Here is a 6,584-nt window from a genome sequence, read left to right on the forward strand (position 1 = left end):
TTATTACAAACTACCATTGTGATATTTTTTCATCAACGGAATTTAGATTGCTATTTACAATAGAGATTCTAAACATTATCTGTCAACCTACTGCTTAACCCGAGATGTTGCCAAGGCAACCACAACGTATGGAATGTTAACAGCGTCTATGGAAGACACCCCCTGTCTGTTAATTGCTTAAGGGTGTGTTCTAAATGACTCCCTCTTCCCCTACATACACAGAGTGGACAAAACATTAGGAACACCTTCCTGATATTGAGTTGCGCTTTCTTTTTGCCCCTCAGAACAGCCTCAGTTCGTTTGTGGTGTTGGACTCTGCAAGGTGTCAGAACAGCCTCAGTTCGTTTGTGGTGTTGGACTCTGCAAGGTGTCAGAACAGCCTCAGTTCGTTCGTGGCGTGGGACTCTGCAAGGTGTTCGAAAGCGTTCGACAGGGATGTTGGCCCATGTCGACTCCAATGCTTCCCACAGTTGTGTCAAATTGTCTGGAATGTCCTTTGGGCGGTGGGCCGTTCGTGATACACACTGAAACTGTTAAGTGTGAAAAAACCTAGGAGTGTTTGCAGTTCTTAACACAAACCGGGAACGCCTGGCACCTACTACCATACCCCGTTCAAAGGCACTTAAATCTTGTGTCTTAACCGTTCACCCTCTGAATTGTCCACAGACACAATCCATGTCTCAAGGCTAATAACCCCTTCTTTAACCCGTCTCCTCCCCTTCATCTATGCTGATTGATGTGGATTTAACAGGTGACATCAATAAGGGATCATATCTTTCACCTGGATTCACCTGGTCAGTCTATGTCATGAAAATGGCAGGTGTTATTAATGTTTTGTAAACTCAGTGTAGTGCATTTCTTTTGACCAAAGCCCCCTAGGGCTAGTGCACGACATAGGCAATAGGGCTCTGGTCTAAAGTAGTGCACTATATAGGGAATAGGGTGCCATTTGGGAGATAGACGTAGTGTGTTATGCCGCTATGCATATTTTCCAGTCCACTTATTCTCAAGTGTTTCTGCTGTCCAAGGCTAAATAACTCCCTGACACTCAAGTATAGCTAAGAGACGAAGAGAGAGAGAGAGAGGAAGAGATATGGCACAGTCTCAGCCAATCATTTCTGTCACATTTGCATTTCCTGTTGTGGCAGTCGTTTCAATCATGGGCTATATTCATTTGGTAATTATCACAGTCCATCCTCCCTCTCTGTGTCCAGAACAAATTTAGAAGCATCTTTCTCTTCTTCTTCGCTCTTCCAGACTTGCAGAACCGCCAGCTAATTGCTCGGCTGCTGAATTTCTAATCACAGAGGGAGCAAAACTCTCTCATCGTCCCAGCAAGGAGTTTTTAAATTGCAGTCAATGAAATATTCATGGTATGGTGAATAGTTTGGACTATCGCCTTTGCTTTCCTTGTGTGGAACAATCACCTAGTCAGAGTGGACCCCCTAATGTATGTCAAATGATTTGTAGTTCTTTTGACAAAACAGAAATCAATTCAGCAGTCCATTTTTGTAAAGGCACTGTGTGGAGAATGGATGATGAAGACGTCACTGCTAGCTGCCTAGCTTTACCGTCATATATATATATATATATATATATATATATATATATATATATCTCAGAAAAACAACCCATATAACTAATTCAAAATAAATACATGATCATATCCAGGCATCATCAATATACAAAACATCCCAGTGTAACTGTGTTCCGTACTTCAAAACTCTCTTTGTTCTAGAACACAACAACAATATGCTAATCATCACTTCAGTTATTCTCGTCAATTTCAACTCTTTTGTCCCTTTTGTTGATGCGATGACTTTGATGCAGACAGACACAGACCAGGCTTCTCTTAGTGTCCCCAGATGCAACAGCTCTTGGTGGAAAATAAACACCCACAGCAGTTCTATTCACATTAGATAAGACCATCATTAGCATGACAACACGGAACACAATAAGAGCCCAGTGTTCCAACCATAGATCAGAATGATTCTAATTCTACTTCTATAGTTCCAACAGCATTGGAAGCCTTTCTCTGACTCTATGACTGCAGGCAGGGCAGTCGTGATACTGGCTTCTGTATTTAGATGAGTTCAGGTGTAAATTGGCTGATGCTTGCTGCCTGCCCTCTCTTTTTTTTTTAGAGGAGGCACGATGCCGACCTCATGCTCTTCAGGAAAGAAAGACAGTGTGTGACTCATTCTGTTTTTTTATTCATTGGTAAAGTGTCTAAATCAGGAGAAAAATGTCTCTCTCTCTGCTTTGTTAACGAGCAGTCTTGTTACACGGGGATAAACAGATAGGATGACAAGAGACTTCAAGTATTAATATTCACACATTCAGTTTTCTAAAGTTCTCAGAAATGCACAGTTTTCAGCAAACCCTTTACCCTTGCTGATCAGAGATATCTCAACACTAAGTCAGACAGACAAACCCTTTACCCTTGCTGATCAGAGATATCTCAACACTAAGTCAGACAGACAAATGTAACGTCTGCTTCCAACTCACACCCTCAAACATGTATATCCCCTGAACCCAGCCCACTTTCCAACTCACACCCTCAAACACGTATATCCCCTGAACCCAGCCCACTTTCCAGCTCACAACCTCAAACACGTATATCCCCTGAACCCGGCCCACTTTCCAGCCCACTTTCCAGCTCACACCTTCAAACACGTATATCCCCTGAACCCAGCACACTTTCCAGCTCACACCTTCAAACACGTATATCCCCTGAACCCAGCCCACTTTCCAGCTCACAACCTCAAACATGTATCTCCCCTGAACCCAGCCCACTTTCCAGCTCACACCTTCAAACACGTATATCCCCTGAACCCAGCACACTTTCCAGCTCACACCTTCAAACACGTATATCCCCTGAACCCAGCCCACTTTCCAGCTCACAACCTCAAACATGTATCTCCCCTGAACCCAGCCCACTTTCCAGCTCACACCTTCAAACACGTATATCCCCTGAACCCAGCACACTTTCCAGCTCACAACCTCAAACACGTATATCCCCTGAACCCAGCCCACTTTCCAGCTCACACCCTCAAACACGTATATCCCCTGAACCCAGCCCACTTTCCAGCTCACACCCTCAAACACGTATATCCCCTGAACCCAGCCCACTTTCCAGCCCACTTTCCAACTCACACCCTCAAACACGTATATCCCCTGAACCCAGCTCACTTTCCAGATCCCAATCACCTGAATTCTGATCACCTGTTCACACACCTGTATGTCATTATCACACACTATTTAGTTCCGTCCTTCACACCTCGTCACTGTGAGGTATTGATTGTTTAGTGACACACTTCGATTTGAAGCGCTGGTTTCCCTGTATTAGTCCTCCTGTGTATGATAGTTTTTGGTCATCTTCACTAATGGCACTTTTTACCGATTCCCTGCCTGTACTTTAGCCTATCAGATTTCCTGTTATCAACCTATTCCCTGCCTGTACTTTAGCCTATCAGATTTCCTGTTATCAACCTATTGCCTGCCTGTACTTTAGCCTATCAGATTTCCTGTTATCAACCTATTGCCTGCCTGTACGTTAGCCTATCAGATTTCCTGTTATCAACCTGTTCCCTGCCTGTACTTTAGCCTATCAGATTTCCTGTTATCAACCTGTTCCCTGCCTGTACTTTAGCCTATCAGATTTCCTGTTATCAACCTGTTCCCTGCCTGTACTTTAGCCTATCAGATTTCCTGTTATCAACCTGTTCCCTGCCTGTACTTTAGCCTATCAGATTTCCTGTTATCAACCTGTTCCCTGCCTGTACTTTAGCCTATCAGATTTCCTGTTATCAACCTATTGCCTGATTGTCACGCCCTGACCTCACAGAGGCTTTTTATTTCTCTATTTGGTTAGGTCAGGGTGTGATTTGGGTGGGCATTCTAGTTTGTCTGTTTCTTTGTTGGCCCGGGTATGGTTTCCAATCAGAGGCAGCTGTCTATCGTTGTCTCTGATTGGGAATCATACCTAGGCAGCCTTTTTTCCCCACCTGTGTTTGTGGGTAATTATTTATTTTCCGTGAGTGTTTGTGTGCGCCTTGGCTCATTTATGACAGGGAGTTTGAAGACAGTGAACGTGACACTGATCTCCCGGACTACGTTACAGCCTTTTCCCTGCCTGCACTGTTGCCTTGTTGGACCCCCTGCGTATGACCTTCTGCCTGCCCCTGGACCCAGCTATAGGGATTAGGATGTGATTTGGGACACAGGCACTGCCTTCCTGAGGTGTAAGACCTGTTCAGGCAGATGCTGTGTGTGTGTATGTGTGTTTGTGTGTGTGTGTGTGGTGTGTGTGTGTGTGTAGCTGTCTTAATACAGTGGCAGAACCCAGATGAAATATGATCAGGACTGAAGCTCATGTTGAGGAGACACATGGTCCAGGTGGAGGGTTCTGTTAACTCATTTCATAGAGCTGTCATGTGACTTACATCCACACTGCCTTAGCTGGTCAACACTGTCTCTCTCTCACTGTCCCGCTCCCTCTCTCTCTGTCTCTCGCTCCTTCTCTCTCTCTCTGTCTCTCTCTCTCTCTCTCTCTCTCTCTCTCCCTCTGTCTCTCTCTGTCTCTCTCTCTCTCTCTCTCTCTCTCTCTCTCTCTCTCTCCCTCTGTCTCTCTCTCTCTCTCTCTCTCTCTCTCTCTCTCACTGTCCCTCTCTCTCTTTCTCTCTCTCTCATTCTTTCTGTCTCTCTCTCTCTCTCTCTCTCTCTCTCTCTCACTGTCCCTCTCTCTCTTTCTCTCTCTCTCACTCTTTCTTTCTCTCTCTCTCGCGCTCTCTCTCTCTCTCCCCCTCCCCCTCTGTCTCTCCCTCTCTCTCTCGCTCTCTCTCTCACTCTCTCACTGGCTGGTAGGTCTAGACAGTACATGTGAGGGCAGGTAGGTTCCACCCCTTTATGTTTCATATATGCAAATATACCCAGTGTATTTATGCAAATGAGGCTAATATAATTTTATTTTGTTAAAAAATATTTGTACAAAATACCTGATACTCTAACAAAATGTATATATGACTGCATTCTCAGAAAAATAATAAGTGATATTTGAAAATAAATTGAATTCCTGAAATCCCACCACAATCCCACCACAATCCCACCACAATACCACCACAGTACCACCACAATCCCACCACAGTACCACCACAATACCACCACAATCCCACCACAATCCCACCACAATCCCACCACAATACCACCACAATACCACCACAATCCCACCACAGTACCACCACAATCCCACCGCAATCCCACCGCAATCCCACCGCAATCCCACCACAATCCCACCACAATCCCACCGCAATCCCACCACAATCCCACCACAATCCCAAAACAATCCTACCACAATCCCACCACAGTACCACCACAATACCACCACAATCCCACCACAATCCCACCGCAATCCCACCGCAATACCACCGCAATCCCACCGCAATCCCACCGCAATCCCACCGCAATCCCACCACAATCCCACCACAATCCCACCACAATACCACCACAATCCCACCACAATACCACCACAATCCCACCACAATCCCACCACAGTACCACCACAATACCACCACAATACCACCACAATCCCACCACAATCCCACCACAATCCCACCACAATCCCAACACAATACCACCACAATCCCACCACAGTACCACCACAATACCACCACAATACCACCACAATCCCACCACAATCCCACCACAATCCCTGAACTCCGTGAATTATTTCTCCGCTCCAGTAAAATGTTTTATGTTCTAATAATTCAGACAATATCTTATTGATTATACAAACTCTAAAAGTCTGGAGTATCTTCATCCATTGTCCAACTGTTGCATTTATTAGAATGGTTTTTAAAATCCTTTAAGAGTTATGATGACTGTTTCACTAGCTAGCCATTTTATTTATTGAACCGTTAATTAACTGGGAAAGTTAGTTAAGAACAAATGTATTATTTACAATGACGACCTACCCCGGCCAAACTCAGACGACGCTGGGCTAGTTATGCGCCGCCTTATGGGACTCCCAATCACGGCCGGTTGTGATGCAGCCTATGTCGTGATGGGTCTGTTGTGACTTAGACCGCTGTGATACAGCCTGGAATCGAACCAGGGTCTGTAGTGATGCCTCTAGCACTGAGATGCAGTGTCTTAGACCGCTGTGATACAGCCTGGAATCGAACCAGGGTCTGTAGTGACGCCTCTAGCACTTACTCACGTAAGGCAACAGACATTGTTATTATTTTGAGTCCCAAACGACACCCTATTCCCTATATAGTGCACTACTTTAGACCAGAGCCCTATTCCCTATATATGTTATTTCTGAGTCCCAAATGACACCCTATTCCCTATTTAGTGCACTACTTTTATCCATTATTATCTGGTTACAGCATCCCTTCTATATTGTAATCAGAAGAATATTGAGTGTCTTAATGTCTTTGAAAGACTAAAAAACAAAACACTGAAATCTGCCCCTGGTATTATCACAGGGTAATTATATCTCACCTCGTGTTGTGGACATTTCTATTAGAAGGTAATTGCACCCAAAATGTGCTTGGTGTTGCTTTTGAATAATGGTCAACTCC

At 44.7% G+C, this 6,584-nt stretch overlaps 1 protein-coding gene across 2 annotated transcripts in view; it reads left to right on the forward strand.

Annotated features, from left to right (window-relative positions):
- The window catches only part of LOC110512778 (thyrotropin-releasing hormone-degrading ectoenzyme), a 391,934-nt gene that overhangs the window by 228,378 nt on the left and 156,972 nt on the right, over positions 1-6,584 (forward strand). The gene's annotated exons all lie outside the window — the stretch shown is intronic.

Source organism: Oncorhynchus mykiss, chromosome 15 (genome assembly GCF_057628025.1).
Source record: "Oncorhynchus mykiss isolate SJ-2025 chromosome 15, ASM5762802v1, whole genome shotgun sequence".
Taxonomy (NCBI): Eukaryota; Metazoa; Chordata; class Actinopteri; order Salmoniformes; family Salmonidae; genus Oncorhynchus; species Oncorhynchus mykiss.